Source organism: Megalobrama amblycephala, linkage group LG22 (assembly GCF_018812025.1).
Source record: "Megalobrama amblycephala isolate DHTTF-2021 linkage group LG22, ASM1881202v1, whole genome shotgun sequence".
NCBI lineage: Eukaryota > Metazoa > Chordata > Actinopteri > Cypriniformes > Xenocyprididae > Megalobrama > Megalobrama amblycephala.
The window spans coordinates 9991209-10007239 of NC_063065.1; the positions used below are offsets into that span (position 1 = coordinate 9991209).

At 35.9% G+C, this 16031-nt stretch overlaps 1 long non-coding RNA gene across 1 annotated transcript in view; it reads right to left on the reverse strand.

Moving 5' to 3' along the window:
• Positions 1-6819: 6819 nt before the first annotated feature.
• LOC125258262 overlaps positions 6820-16031 on the reverse strand; it is a 68409-nt gene continuing 59197 nt past the window's right edge. The window contains exon 4 of the long non-coding RNA XR_007182565.1: positions 6820-7085. This is a non-coding gene — a long non-coding RNA (uncharacterized LOC125258262). The remainder of the gene's footprint in view (positions 7086-16031) is intronic.

Sequence of the window (16031 nt, forward strand, 5' to 3'; positions counted from 1 at the left end):
CATATGCCAGCCCATGTTCAAGGCATTAGACAAGGGCAGCCAGTATTAACGTCTGGATGTGCACAGCTGAATCATCAGACTAGGTAAGCAAGCAAGAACAATAGCGAAAAATGGCAGATGGAGCGATAATAACTGACATGATTCATGATAACATGATATTTTTAGTGATATTTGTGAATTGTCTTTCTAAAAGTTTCGTTAGCATGTTGCTAATGTACTGTTAAATGTGGTTAAAGTTACCATCGTTTATTACTGTATTCACGGAGACAAGAGAGCCGTCGCTATTTTCATTTTTAAACACTTTCAGTCTGTATAATTCATAAACACAACTTCATTCTTTATAAATCTCTCCAACAGTGTGTAATGTTAGTCACATTAGCTGTGTGAACTTTGTAAATGCACTGTATTATAGTCGAGAGCTGGGAGCGCGCGATTTAAAGGGGCCGCAGCCTGAATCGGTGCATAGTTAATGATGCCCCAAAATAGGCAGTTAAAAAAATGAATTAAAAAAAATCTATGGGGTATTTTGAGCTGAAACTTCACAGACACATTCAGGGGACACCTTAGACTTATATTACATCTTTTAAAAACTGGTTCTAGGGCACCTTTAAACTTAGACTGCTGTTATAGATCCTCTACTTGCTTCATTGTGGAACCAACCTGTGACAAGTATACTGTCAGAAAAAAAGGTACAGTGCTCGTCACTGGGGCAGTACCTTAAAGTACAAAAGTGAAAAGGTATGTCTTTGTACCTTACTTACACGTAAATGGTTCATAGTAGTACCTTAAAAGGTACTACTGCCCCAGTGACAAGCACCGTACCTTTTTTCTGACAGTATCATACCACAATGCATAATGACCTTAGACATAGTTGTTAGAAGAGCTTAAAACATTAACCAACACAAAATGTATGATCTGAATATGGATAAATAAAGCTGTTGTACATTAAACTGCGGTAGAAATTAGACCAGCGGCACTCAATCACTCCAATCAAGAGCTGCTGGAGTCAGTTTGCGGCTGCCAGCATCAGCTTCACTGCAGCAGCCCTCACTCTCCACTCTCACGGGCTTGTATTGTTCAGTATAACTCCAAACAGATGGTCTACAAGCTGGAAACAGGTGAGACCTCTCAGCCGGAGCATCTATAGAGTCAAGAGCAAGTCTCAGGCTCAACCGCCTCATTCTATTCAACAGCACAGCAGTACATTTATCCCTGATGCCTCAAAACAGCCGTTGCTCATTTCTAAATTTGAATCGATAGGATTTGTAGATCAATCACAGTACAAAGCGCTGTATTGTATCCAAACTGGGATATTCAAGATCTCCCTGCAGTAAAAGCAACAAACAGACAGTATTGATCAGCTGATCATTAAGTGAATTTGACAATATTCTGTGGAGTCATTAAATGTAAAATGCAGTAAACAGATGCTGGGACATTCTGCACAATTTTGTCTTTCCAGCCCCAGGGGGATGTTGTCACATGATCTGTGACTAAATTGAATATAAAAGGGATCATGACCTCCAGAGAGGGCAAACTAGTTTGGGTCTATGCAACAAGAGAATGCATTGAAACGCAGTCCAAGGTGCCATTAGTCAGACTTATCTTTCTGTTCTTTTGCTAGCATGCCTCCTGGTGCACGTTTTAGCGGGAGATATCTGGTTAAATTCTTGCACTTCTTAACCTCTTGACCTTGTCTTTTGAATCTGAATGCTGACGCTGGACAAAGCTGTGATTCTCAAACAGCCAGTGACAATAAAAACAAAGCTCTTGAGGAAAACATCACTTTTTTTTTAATTAAACAGTCTTTAAACACAAATAAAAGAAGGTAATTGCTCATGCTAAATTAAAAAAATGGAGAAAATGGAGATGATAAATACAAGTAACAGATTGCCGACACATTCTCCAGACTGGGACCTTGCCCGTGGCAGCAATGTAGTGCCGTAACCCTCTGTGTACTTCACACATGAAAGTTGTTCTGTACTCGAAAGGAGCGATGTACAGCAAAGCAGCTGGCATTAAGTTTGGCTCCATATGTCTAACTAGTGGCCCGCATCCCAGTTTTACCCGGGCATAAGGCTGCAGTTCTGCTGCAACAGTGTATCTGAGGATTGAGTCTTTGTGGAGATTTTATCCCAATGCTGACTATAAACAGCACAAATGAGTTTCACCACTATATGCAAACACATTTAAATGCAGAAACACACTCCATTGACCAGACCGTCTGCTAAATGAAATGAGAATTACAACATGTTTGCATTTTGGCACAATCGCTTTATCTAATTCTATGGAAGTGAATAGAAGGAGAGATGAAACGCTCATATACACTCTTAAAAATAAAGGTTCCTCAATAGTTCCTGATACCAATAACCATTTTTTGATACACAAGGTTATTGGGTTGTCTAATTAAAGTTTAAGGGAAAAATTTTCTTTAGATCAGTGTATTGGTTTCATTGAAAGAGAGTTGTGAATATTTGGATGCAAGGATGAATTAAATGCCACAAAATTTCAATTTCAATTTCCATTATTTTGTTGTTTTTTTCAGTTCTGTAGTTCTTCAGAAAACCATGTTAAAGGATTAGTTCACTTTAAAATGAAAATTCCCTGAAGCTTTACTCGCCCTCAAGCCAGGTGTAAATGACTTTCTTCTTTCTGATGAATACAATTGGAGTTATAATATCCACATGCGTCCAAGCTTTATAATGGCAGTGAACGGGATCAACGAGTATGAAGCTCAAGAAAGTGAATCCATCCATCATAAACATACTCCACATGGCTACGGGGGGTTAATAAAGGCCTTCGGAAAGAAAAGCGATGCATTTGTGTAAGAAAAATATCCATATTTAACAAGTTATAAAGTAAAATATCTAGCTTCCGCCTTCCATATTCAACTTATGGAAAAAGTGCAACTGACATCATGGTAGTTGCGTTTTTTTCGTAAGTTGAATACGGGGCCGTCATTTTAAAGAGAACTAATCCTTTAATACTCAAGAGTTTTGTTATGATTTACCTCACCGGTATCCACTGACTTCTATAGTAGGAAAAACAATACTATGGAAGTCAATGGCCACCGTCAACTGTCTGGATACTAACATTCTTCAAAATATCTTCTTTTGTGTTCAACAGAAGAAAGAAAGTCATACAGGTTTGGAACAACTTGAGTGAGAGTAAATTATGACAACATTTTTGGGTGAACTATCCCTCCACTCTTGGGTATTAACTTGTGGTTTTCTGAAGAACAACTGAACTAAAAAATAAAACAACAACAAAATAATAGAAAGTGAAATTTTATGGTCATCCTTGCATCCAAATATTCACAACTCCCTGCTACACTATACAAAATGCAGAATGTTATAGGAACATATAGGTCAGAGGTCAAACATTCAGTATGCATGTGAATGCATTCATACTACACATCCGCATACCTACAGAACGTACTTCATGAATGGTCGAGAAGTAATGCAGTACATACACTACCGTTATTTTTTATTTAAAAAAAAAAAAACTTTTATTCAGCAAGGATTCATTAAATTGATCAAAAGTGACATTACATACACGTTATTTTTTTTTTTATTTTAAATAAATACTGTTCTGTTGAACTTTCTATTTATCAAAGAATCCTAAAAATCACGGTTTCCTCAAAAATATTAAGAAGCGCAACTGTTTTCAACATTTCAATAATACTAAATGTTTCTTGAGCAGCTAATCAGCATATTAGAATGATTTCCGAAGGATCACGTGACACTGAAGCCTGGAGTAATGATGCTGAAAATTCAGCTTTGTCACCACAGGAATAAATTACACTTTAAAATATATTTAAACAGAAAAATGTTATTTTAAATTGTAATAATATTTCACAATATTACAGTTTACTTTTGATCAAATAAATGCAGCCTTGGTGAGCATAAAAAAAGCATTTAAAAAACAACAATGAAAAAAAAAATCTTACCAACCCCAAACTTTTGAATGGTCTGAAAGTATGTTATGCATGATATATCCTTGTCCAAACTGCCCTCCTCCTAATGTGACCTGCAAGGCTACAGGCCATGTTAAAAAAAGGGACAAAAACTGTCTGAAATGCTCATAAAGGCACTTCAAAAGATTTCTAAAAAAGGTTGTCCAAAAACATCAGGCAGTAAAACCCATTTTTATGTCATATTATTTTATTTCTTTCTCATACTTTTTTGCAGATTGAGAAACACAAACTTAATGCTTTCTACAGCACGCCGCTAACGAAAAGCTCAACACGTCTACAGCTCTGTGGATGTTCCACAGCAGATCTGCCACTGTCTCGAGGCGATGTGAGGATCCTCTAACGTACCTTATTAATTCTCTGTTCTTATCTCCTGAAGCTGGCTATCATTACAGCTCTATATATAGAGTCTCAGTGGTACTAAGGGAAGATGCACACACACATTAACATTAATGGCTCTGGGCTCTTCTCTGCTCAGGCGTAATGTACAAGTCGACAGCACACAAAGATACAGTAGCTACACACAGATAACACAAAGCCACGATACACTCCTAACTGTTCTGGCAAAATCATCCTCAATTACTTTCAAATTAAATATGCTAATTACAGCGAAAGAAAATAAAAAGGTCACTTCTGTTTTCAAAATAGAGCAAAATTTTTGAGGGCTATTTTTTCATTTCATTCTTTCTTTTTATGTTCTAATATTTCATGAATATTAAATAGCCCGTTTTGCTATTCTTTAGTAAATGAATGGGCATCTACAGAGATTGTGAAGTGCTTTTTTGCGAATGTAGACTCCCACTGAGTTTGCTAATGAACAATCACCAGGGACTCTCTGATGGGTATTGTGTGGGAGCCACTCCTGACAGTAATGTGAAAGCCGGATTACTTTTTTTTTTTTTGGGCTCTTTGCAGCATTATTTCCTCTGTCTCCTTGGTGAGCATCTTAACCCTCCATTACATTTTTAATATTTACTAATCATGCACCACTTTTCACTTTTATCATCCACAGTCCATCTAGAAGCATACATTGGCTTTTGTTTGGCTACGTCTGATAAGTACAAAGTGTTTTAATGAGCCGCTCAGAGGGGCCTCTTTGCTCACTCAGCTATCTAATTGAAAACTCCCCTCTTGTCACCGGCCCTCCCTCTGGGTGACTCCGTAAAGGGGCCGGCGTACGGAGCCGGAGGGCTAGGAAAGCCAGGGGTCATTTCAGTGCAGGGCGGACTAGTGTCAGAATGTGACCTCTCTTGCTGCCCCTGGGGCTGGACATGCTCGTCCATGTGGAAAGCAAAGACAAGTCCAATGCCATTCCTCTAGCCTTCACAGGCTGCTGGACAGAGTGGTCGATTGAGGGCAATTTAGCACATGCAACTTCGCCTCGGATCTGATCGATTGAGTATGTATGCGTGCATTAAGGTTCAGTCATTACATGTACACGTGAGGGATGGGATGCCTGTGGTGGATCAGCTCAGATGATGTGCAATAAATCTCAGGTGATTTTAAAGTCTGAATCATCTCACTTTTCATCGAGACAGTGTTGCAAAGATTTGGAGAGAGAGAGCAAGAGAGTAAGGGACTTTTATGCATCTTTTATCACCCATCTACTGTATAATGTTTATTAATTAATAATAATAAAAATGAATAAATGCATAAAGACACTGTAAAAAAGAATTGTTGGTTTAACTTAAAAAATTAAGTTGCCTTGAAATTTTGAGTTCATTTAAATAAAAATGTTTAGTTAATGCAATGAAGGCGACTGATATTATGTTATCTGATTTGACAAAAGAAAAAATGTTGTGATAACAAATCAGGAAAATATTTTTTTTTACAATGTATATACTGCAGATCATAAGGGTCAGTAATATTGAATGAATACTTTAAAACATTAAATTGACCAAAAGTGACATTAAAGACTTTTATATTGTTACACAAGATTTCTATTTCAAATAAATGCTGTTCTTTTGACCTTTCTATTGATCAAAGAATCCTGAAAAAAAAAATGTTTTCACAAAAAATATTAAGCAGCACAGCTGTTTTTAACATTGATAATGATTAAAAAAAAACAATTTTGAACCGCAAATCATGCATATTAGAATGATTTCTGAAGGATCATGTGACACTGATGCTGAAAATTCAGCTTTGCCATCACAGGAATAAATTACATTTTAAAATATATTCAAATTGAAAACAGTTACTTGAAATTGTAATAATATTTCACAATATTACTGTTTTTACTATTACTCTAATATTAATATTACAGTATTTTTCATCAAATAAATGCAGCCTTAATGAGCATAAGAAACTTCTTTAAAAAAAAATCTTATTAACCTCAAACTTTTGAACTGCAGTGTAAAAATAATATAATAAAATTAATAAAAATATAATAAAAACAAAAAAAAAAATGAAAAAAAAAAATGTAATTTTTTAAAAATAATTTTCTCTAATGAAAATTGGCAATTTGGAAATTTTAAAACTTTTGGTTGATTCCCTAAAAAACTTTCAACATAGCACCACCGTAGTAAAAATATCACATTCACACCAAAACAGCTGCTTTTCACAAACAGAAATGATCTGAACTCATAAACAATATGGTTGTGCAATTGTCTATGATGTAAACATCTGAAATCGTTGCATGCAGAATTGCTGCATTTTCACCGACACCAACGTTGAGCATTTCCAAACCCTCAAAATGAAATTCTAAGGCACTGCCTGAGCCCTGAGGCTATTGGGAAACTAGAAAATGTCTGTTTTCCTGCAATTACTGGTGTAATAATCTCAGAGGACCAAAGCTATACTAGCATTGTGACAAACATGATCATTTAAGCTATATTTGCATGCAGGGATAATTAGAAAATATGCGCTGATTAGCCTCAAATAACCACGTCTCATGTACAGCCCCACAATAAGGAAGACTCATTAGGTAACATGACTAATTGGCATTAAAATGATTTAGACATGTAGCAGCACAAGCGTGCACCATGACGCTCTGTATTAATAGTTAGCGCTAAACCTAAAACACCGGCAGTAGAAACCGAAGAGGAGAAACCAGCAGACCTGGAGGCGTACTGGATGTGGCGATGTCAGCTGCGCTCTGCGTCTGCGATCACCAAATCTGGAATGACAGACAAGTAGGTAACAAAGCAAAGCAAATACATCTCCCTCGAAAATCATCATGCATTAGCCGAAATAGCTATGCTAGGAGGGTAAAATATATGGAAACACTCTCAGAGGCCGTATCAGTTCTGCTCTCATTCAGATAAAACTAAAAAGGCGTTTTGAAATTGAAGTCCACCGATCAAGGCGTTTTTGAGGCAATTCCTTAAATGAGAAGTAGATTAGAGACCGCATGGAGATTAAGCTCATTGGAACTATAGAAGAACCATCTGGGCATTCATAGGACCCTGGGTTTAATTAATCTCGTTGTGGGGGAGGGTAATAAGCACTCTTACCCAAATCAGCATTTTAGCTCGAGAGAGTGAGAGAGATAGGAGGAAAGAAGAAACCAGCGGTGGCTGTTGTGAAGACAGCAGCAAGGTTGAAATAGAGCATATTGCCTACAGGGAAATTAGCACTGTGTGCGCCATGATGAATGCCCCATTGTATCTTCTGAGTGCATGGGGGGAAAAAAAGAAAGAAAAATGTCTGGCTGAAATTATGAAGTGCTCCCCTTTTTATCATCCTCGTGCCCTTGTCCAGGAGTTTTCCCTGGAAACAGGAAGCAGGGAAGTGTTTTAATGAATGTTGTCGAGCTGGTCATTATCAGTAGGGTTCCAGTGAAGACACTGTGTGTTTGCGCATTGAACTGGAATCAGGAACCAACATTTCCTATTGATAATCGTTATAAATGAATGAACAAAGCTTCTCTTGGTGCTATATGTAAGATTGCATTGAACCAGCACTGCCTGTGGTTTATTTACAGCTCCAATTTCTTTTACGTCATTTTGGGAACGTATGTATGTTACACATTTACAACCATACTTCTGCCTTCTAAAGAAGCTTGGTCTTGAGGAACTGGCTTCATAACAGCTTTCATTTAGTCATAAGTCATGTGTCACCAGATCGAAGAGTCACATTTTGGAGATGAATGCTTTTCTCAGTGCTTTAGCACATGTGATTGAAATCAGACACTGAATATTTGGCATGACAGAGAGACATTTTGAGTATATTAATGTGTGCTTGTTTGTTAAAATCACTATGCTATTTAAAATGTAAAACTCTGCAGGTTTAACATGCAAAAACAGCTACAACTATGTCATTTGTAGGATGATTCCACTAAAAAGTGTAAATAATGTTATGTTTGACGATCAGAATCTGCCTGAAAACAGCAACTTTGGCTCAACCAATGGCTATCTGTTTATCCAGCCAATAGATGACAAAGAAAGTGTTCAGGAAACCTGTTTGAAAAGAGTCATTATTATTTTTGCAACTCCATTTTAACATTTATGAAATTAGTGATAAATGCTTTTAACTTTTAGTACATGCAATTGTAGTCAAACACTGTACATTATGCATGACAGATAAGTCAATATGTTCAATTAAAAGTCATTTTTAAAATGTTAAAATACTGCTCTGCCAATTTAAAATGCAAAACAGCTGCAAGTATGATATTTTAGGATGATGATTCCCTTTGACCATCACAATCTGACAAGAACAACTTTGGCTCAACCAATGGCGTGAGTTTGGGGCAGGACTATTTGTTTATTCTACCAATTGAAGAGGTGTTTAGAAATCCTGTTTGAATAGTCTCATTGTTTTTGCAACTCCCTTTTAACATTTATGAAATGTAACTGTGATTCAAATTGTAAATATCATGTTACTTTGTGAGCATTTTTGTTTAATTAAATGACATATTTCCTAATGTTTGTCATTTTCTGACAATTTGACCTCATGGTTTTACTAGAAATGGTTTAATATAGTGTACAATATGGAGTTTGTGTGTGTTTGTGCATGTCCAGATCATTCCCACAGTGCTTCCCAAAGCAAGCCAGGGCTTGTTAAATAATTTAACCCCCAGAGTCAGGCATTGGAACAGCTTGAGTGAGTTTTGGAGGGAACTGTGTTAAAGCCTGCATGGTGGTCCCCATCTGTGGCTGTGGAGGGTCCCCAGACGACCTGTCGCTTAAGAGTGTCCAGAAACAGACTCTCTTCAGATAATTGGGCTTACGCTGCTTCAACATTTAATTACGACCACAAGGATCTAATAATGAATACACCTAATCCAATGCAAAATGGTGGGATTTGACAAAGATTAAGAAGATTATTCAACAAAAGACCCGTTCCTTCAGCAACATGACTGTATAATATCTGCACAAATCTGGATTATTATCAAATGAGCAGCGTGTTGTTTAAAACAAGTGCACAGGAAGGGAAGTTGCACATAAAAGTGTCAAATTAATCTTTTCATCTCTTGACAACACTAACACTAGTGTCTTTACAAGGTCATATTTGGGGAACACAAAAACATACAAATACAAACATCTATATAACTATACAAATATATATATATAATCAACTCAAAAATATGAACTGAGGACTTTTATTATATTATTTGACAAACCTTTAAAATATGTTTATAAATGTAGCAAGCTAAAGCAACTAGCTACTTACTCTAGTGCAGCTTTGCTAGCAACATATTTTGAGTAGCTTGTCCAACACTGAATATTTGTTATCAGTGACTGAAATGTAGTAGTGTAGCAGTTGTACTTGTAAAGCCCATAAATCTTGCAGTGAGCCAAATAAGGTAGAGGTCAAGACAGAGCAACGCTAACAGCTTTTTCAGACTGTAGGAATGTCCAGGTCCTTTCAAGACTTCCTCCTTTGCACAAAAATGTGGAGCAAATTCTGTCCTGGAGTTCCACTGAAGCTAATCTGCCTTCCGAAGGAGACGGCAGTCTGCCACAGCTGTTTATACAAACATATGAAACCCATCACAGGGACATGTAGGGAGTGAAAACAGAGCTACGCAACATTTACATAAAGTCCGAGACTTGCAAGACTTCAGAGGTTGAAAGAGTTAATGTGGGATGTCAGAGATCACCCTGCTTTGCATTATGAGCCATCGGCGCTCATTTTTAGCCACACATGTCCATTGACCGTCATGCAGTGTTCGTCATCTTCACTCCCTCCCACCTTGATGGCAAAAACAGATAATGCTTGGGTACTTTTTTCTGCAGAGCATAATAAGAAATGATGTCTTGTCTTCTTAAGGAAGTGAGTGTTTGCTCGGGGGCTTGGGTTTTGCATCATAAGTAACACAAAATGAGCCTTCTGAATAAAAGAATTTTTTTTAAAAAAAGAAAACATTTACCACTTTTTAAGATATGCAGTGCCAGGTGTTTCCTCAACTACAGAAGTGTTTTTGTCCCTGGTGATTTGAATCAAAATTAACATATTTCAATTTTGTTATATTAAGGTCACATTAAAACTGTTTAGCTTTTTTTTTTTTTTCATAATTTTTGCTACTTTCAATAGAATTTTATATAATTTTACACTTGTCCTAGACACAGACTTTCAATCTGAACTATTATCTAAAGAAACCATGCAAAAACATTTAGATAATTACTGTATAAAAATAAAAATATATTTTTTTACAAAAGTCCTTCCTTTGTGATGTCAGCAATTTTACTAAAAAGTTAATAAAAACGCTAATAAAATTAATAAAGTTTTATGAAAAGTTAGCATACTTTATTCAGTGTTATTCACCAACCCTATAGCTAACAAAAATGTTTTAAGATCATTCTGTTAACGTTCTTAAGTTAAGAAAGTGTTATTCGTCTAGTATTTTTAATGTCCATTTTCACATATATATATATATATATATATATATATATATATATATATATATATATATATATTAGGGGGGTTAGGGGTAGGTATAATTATTATGTATATTTAAATACACCTGTACATATATATATTTAAGAAATATTTGCATGTATATACTGTATATATTTATATAATTTATATTATATATAAATATAAATATTTTATATTTAAATATAACACATTTTTCTTAAATATATACATGCATGTGTGTTTATTTATATATACATACTGATTATACACACTACACACATATATATTATGTAAACACAAACTTTTATTTTGGATGTGATTAATCGCGATTAATCATTTGACAGCACTATTCATAATATAATTATATATAATTATATACAGAATACAATACATAATATTTATTTTAATTATGCAAAAACTGTTGAGATACTGTTATTTTTTTATTGTCAGGGTTATGTTTGGTTTATTTGTCGTTTCTGTTTCTTGCACTTCTTTGCAGTTTAGTTTCCTTGGTTACTTATTAGGCCCTCATTTGTTTCTATAGTTACAAATTAGGTTCACCTGTATCTAGTTTGGTTTCCTTTGTTCTTTCCTTGTATATACAGCCCTGTGTTTTCAGTTGCAATTGTTGGTTCTCGTCTTTGGTTACAGTGTGTATGTTTTGTTATTCTAGTATTCTCCTTGTTCATTAAAGACTATTTTTCTTTATTATTTTCTTTATTACCCGAGTCTCCCTTTAGGGGCTCCACAGAATGCGTTTTTCATTTTCCATGCCTTTCCGAATTCAGATTTAGGCTTCGGGCACATACCTATCAAAGATTGCTGTTAAACATAAAACATCAAAACGATCATGATGTTTTAGAAACAAAATGAGGGGGAAAAGGCAAAAAAAATGCATGTATTTGCACACTGCTATTGGACAAATGAAATGAACTAGTGAGAGGGTGAAAGAGCTTTAGAAGTCCACATGGGTAAAACTACCCATAGTTGAAGAAACACCTTCCACTGAATACATTACACCATTCCCTGATATATGAGGGTGTATTTTCTGTCCCAATTACACTAAGACAATAAAGCACAATAATGTCGCAGGATCATAGTGAAGAGTGGCTTGTTCTTATAGGCAGACAAGGTCAATGCAGAGACTGACCTATGCTAAGTTAATCAAATGGCTCTACGGCTGACAGATGAATGGATTAGCGCAGCTGACCCACTATGGCTGGCCACTCACGGCAGTAAACAGCTCCATCCTCCTCAGAGCGAGTATCTGTAACCTCCCGTACGACACTGAACAGATGAGCCTCGCTGAATGACACCGGGCTGCTTCACGACAGCAGCGCACCTGATTATTTATAGACAGATACAGCAAAAACTCATTCTGACCGACCTGGGAACAGAAACTCATTCAACTCAATTGAATTTTATGAAAAGGCTCAGAACAGAAACATTTACCTTTTACGATAACATGGTATATTAAGGTAAATAAATGTGATTCTGGTCAAAAACAGAGTCAGATTTTCATGAATAAATAATCAGTCCTCAAACACAACTACGATAAATTTTTAAATCTGCTACCCGTAGGCTTTATGAGATCATGAATTTATTATTAGACAAGATAAAGGGGTGCCAAGAACTGTTTAAATCTGTGTCTAAACAATCAGAGGATTACAGTTTCCTTTATTTACAGCTGCATTACAAGTGCACAGACGGGACGAGTCCCAGCTGAGCGCTACCTGTGTACCTGACGTGCATATTTCTCATGATCAAGCCTCTCTAAAGGTTTAAGACTAGCTATTTTTGACATCTCGCTATTCTTAGCGCTGCAGTCTCTTCCTGTCCTGCTGTTCAAATGGTGTTTAATAATTTAGCGAAATGAGAACTGCTGTTTATCAGTTGACCACAGGGCCTACTGTAAGTGCACTACAAAACACTGCAGAGAGTGAGAGCTGGAGGTGAAGAGATCTGTATAACGGCACGCTTCCTGTCTATCTGACCTCGATGACAGCATCTTTGATGTGTGAAACAGACACAGTCAAGCACTATGGAAATAGCCTAATGCGGAAGCCCAGCTGAGTACACCCACACAGCCCATCTGTAGTGGAGGTGATACACACAGAAACTCAGCACTGAGCTTCCTCAATAGCATTTACTAGGTCACCGAACACACACACACACCCACACACACAGTTAAGCAAGTATGTATCCATATACACTATAGCATTCAAAAGTTTGAGGTCAGCACGATTTTCTTTTTATTAAATTAAATTAATACTTTTATTCAGCAAGGACGCATTACTGTAAAACGATCACAAGTGACACTAAAGTCTATTTTTAAATAAATGCTGTTCTTTTGAACTTTCTATCCATCAAAGAATCCTGATATTAAGCAGCACAACTGTTGTCAACATTGATTAATGTTTCTTGAGCAGCAAATCAGCATATTAGAATGATTTCTGAAGGATCATGTGACACTGAAGACTGGAGTAATGATGCTGAAAATTCAGCTTTGTCTGATGAAATTTTAAAATATAATGAAATATAACAGTTATTTTAAATTGTAGTAATATTGAATATACAGTATGAACGGTAGTGCTCATCCTCAACCAAACGCTTCTCTTTCCAGTAAAGCAAGGCCATCTTAGTTTATTATTGTCTAGTCACTAGTATGATGCATATATTTGATTATATTCACTATGCCCCGACTTAAAGGTGCCCTAGAATTAAAAATTGAATTTATCTTGGCATAGTTAAATAACAAGAGTTCAGTACATGGAAATGACATACAGTGAGTCTCAAACTCCATTGTTTCCTCCTTCTTATATAAACCTCATTTGTTTAAAAGACCTCCGAAGAACAGGCGAATCTCAACATAACACCGACTGTTACGTAACAGTCGGGGTGTACGCCCCCAATATTTGCATATGCCAGCCGTTCCCAACATTATGAAAGGCATTAGACAACGGCAGAACGTCTGGAGCAGCACAGCCGAATCATCAGACTAGGTAAGCAAGCAAGAACAATACCGAAAAATGGCAGATGGAGCAATAATAACTGACATGATCCATGATATCATGATATTTTTAGTGATATTTGTAAACTGTCTTTCTAAATGTTTCGTTAGCATGTTGCTAATGTACTGTTAAATGTGGTTAAAGTTCTCATCGTTTATTACTGTATTCACGGAGACAAGAGTCATCGCTATTTTCATTTTTAAACACTTGCAGTCTGTATAATTCATAAACACAACTTCATTCTTTATAAATCTCTCCAACAGAGTAGTATTAGCCATTAGCCACGGATCACAGCCTCAAATTCATTCAGAATCAAATGTAAACATCCAAATAATACAATACTCACATAATCCGACGCATACATGCCGCATGCATGACGAACACTTTATAAAGATCCATTTGAGGGTTATATTAGCTGTGTGAACTTTGTGTATGCACTGTTTAAGGCAAGCGCGAGCTCCGTGGGCGGAGAGCACGAGATTTAAAGGGGCCGCAGCATAAATCGGCTCATATTTAATGATGCCCCAAAATAGGCAGTTAAAAAAATTTATTAAAAAAATCTATGGGGTATTTTGAGCTGAAACTTCACAGACACATTCAGGGGACACCTTAGACGTATATTACATCTTGTAAAAAAACGTTCGATGGCACCTTTAAATCACTACTATCAATCGTACCTTAGTTAACATCATTTCACTGTAGTGTTGATAATAACTAAAGAGCTATGGGCTTTACTTTACTTCATGTTATCACTTGCATTCAGATGAGGCTTTTTCTGTAGAGCTGCTTATAGCTAAATTGAACTTGTTTCATAATTGATAAACTTTGCAACATTGGCACAGTTAGAACTGAATTGAGCTGTATAATGACACTCATATCTTCTGTAGAGCTGCTTCACAGCTGAAGTTGAATTTGTTTCATAATTGATGAATTTCACAACATTAACTGTTATTTTTCTGTTAACTGATGTAAAGCTGCTTTGAATCAATCTGTACTGTATAAAGCTCTATACAAATAAATGTAACTTGAATTTTTCCACAGTGTTAATGTAACTGTAACTGTAAAGTCCAGATATGTAGCAGATAATAATTCAGTGCAATGTCACAATTCATAGCCACTTTAGATTTATATAAAATCATTTTTATTGGCACATTTTATTGAAAAACACGTTTTTCATAGAAACTCCCAGTTCATACATGTTCTATAAAGCTTGTCTGAGTTACAATAGTAACCAAGGGAGGCGGAGCTTAGCAAATAGTCAATTCCGATTGCTGTTTCTGGTTAAAGTTGCCTGTAACTGCTGGCCTGTGATCAGTTTCCCCATCCAAATCCAAACCATAATTACTGTACGAGTGGCAAAGGCAAATTTGAGTCTAGACCAGTGACTGCAGGCAACTACAGCTTCATACATACTCCACATTTAAATCAATAACTCAAACCACCCTCTACAAGCAACATGCCAATAGGACTGGGAAGACTGTGGTGAATCCATAAAATTATGGTATTTCGTTCAAAAGTTGGTGTCGTAAAGATTGAATTTTTTTTTTAATAAGTCTTTTATGATTATTGCATTTATTTGGTCAAAATACAGTAAAACAGAATATTGTGAACTATTATTACTATCTAAAATAACTGCTTTCTATTTTAATATATTTTAAAATGGAATGCATTTCTATGAAGGCAAAGCTCAATTTATGCCAGTCTTCAGTGTCACATGATCCTTTAGAAATCATTCTTATATGCTGATTTGTTGCTCAGGAAACATTTTCAATTATTATCAATCTTGAAAACAGCTGTGCTGCTTAATATTTTTGTGGAAACCGTGATACATTTTTTTCAGGATTCTTTAATGAATAGAAAGTTCAAAATAACAGCATTTCATTAAAATAGAAATCTTTTGTAACATTATAAATGTCTTGCTTCACTTTTGATCAATTCAGTGCATCTTTACTAAATGAAATTATCAATGATCCAAATCATGCTGGTAAATATATGCTCTTGGTCACTTAAATAATAATCAATATGATGTAAGTACTGCTGATCGTAGCCTAAATCAATAACAATAACAGCAAATAATTAATGTGGAATGTTTTGCTGAATTAAAGACCTATTGTATGGCAGATGACATGAAATTTACTCCAAATGTTGTTTTTACAGAAAACTCTATGTCTAAAGAATAGAGGCTCACATCACTCAGTTAACTAGCTATGTGTCACTAGAACATGAAAGGGCTACAGGCTCTCCATCACAAG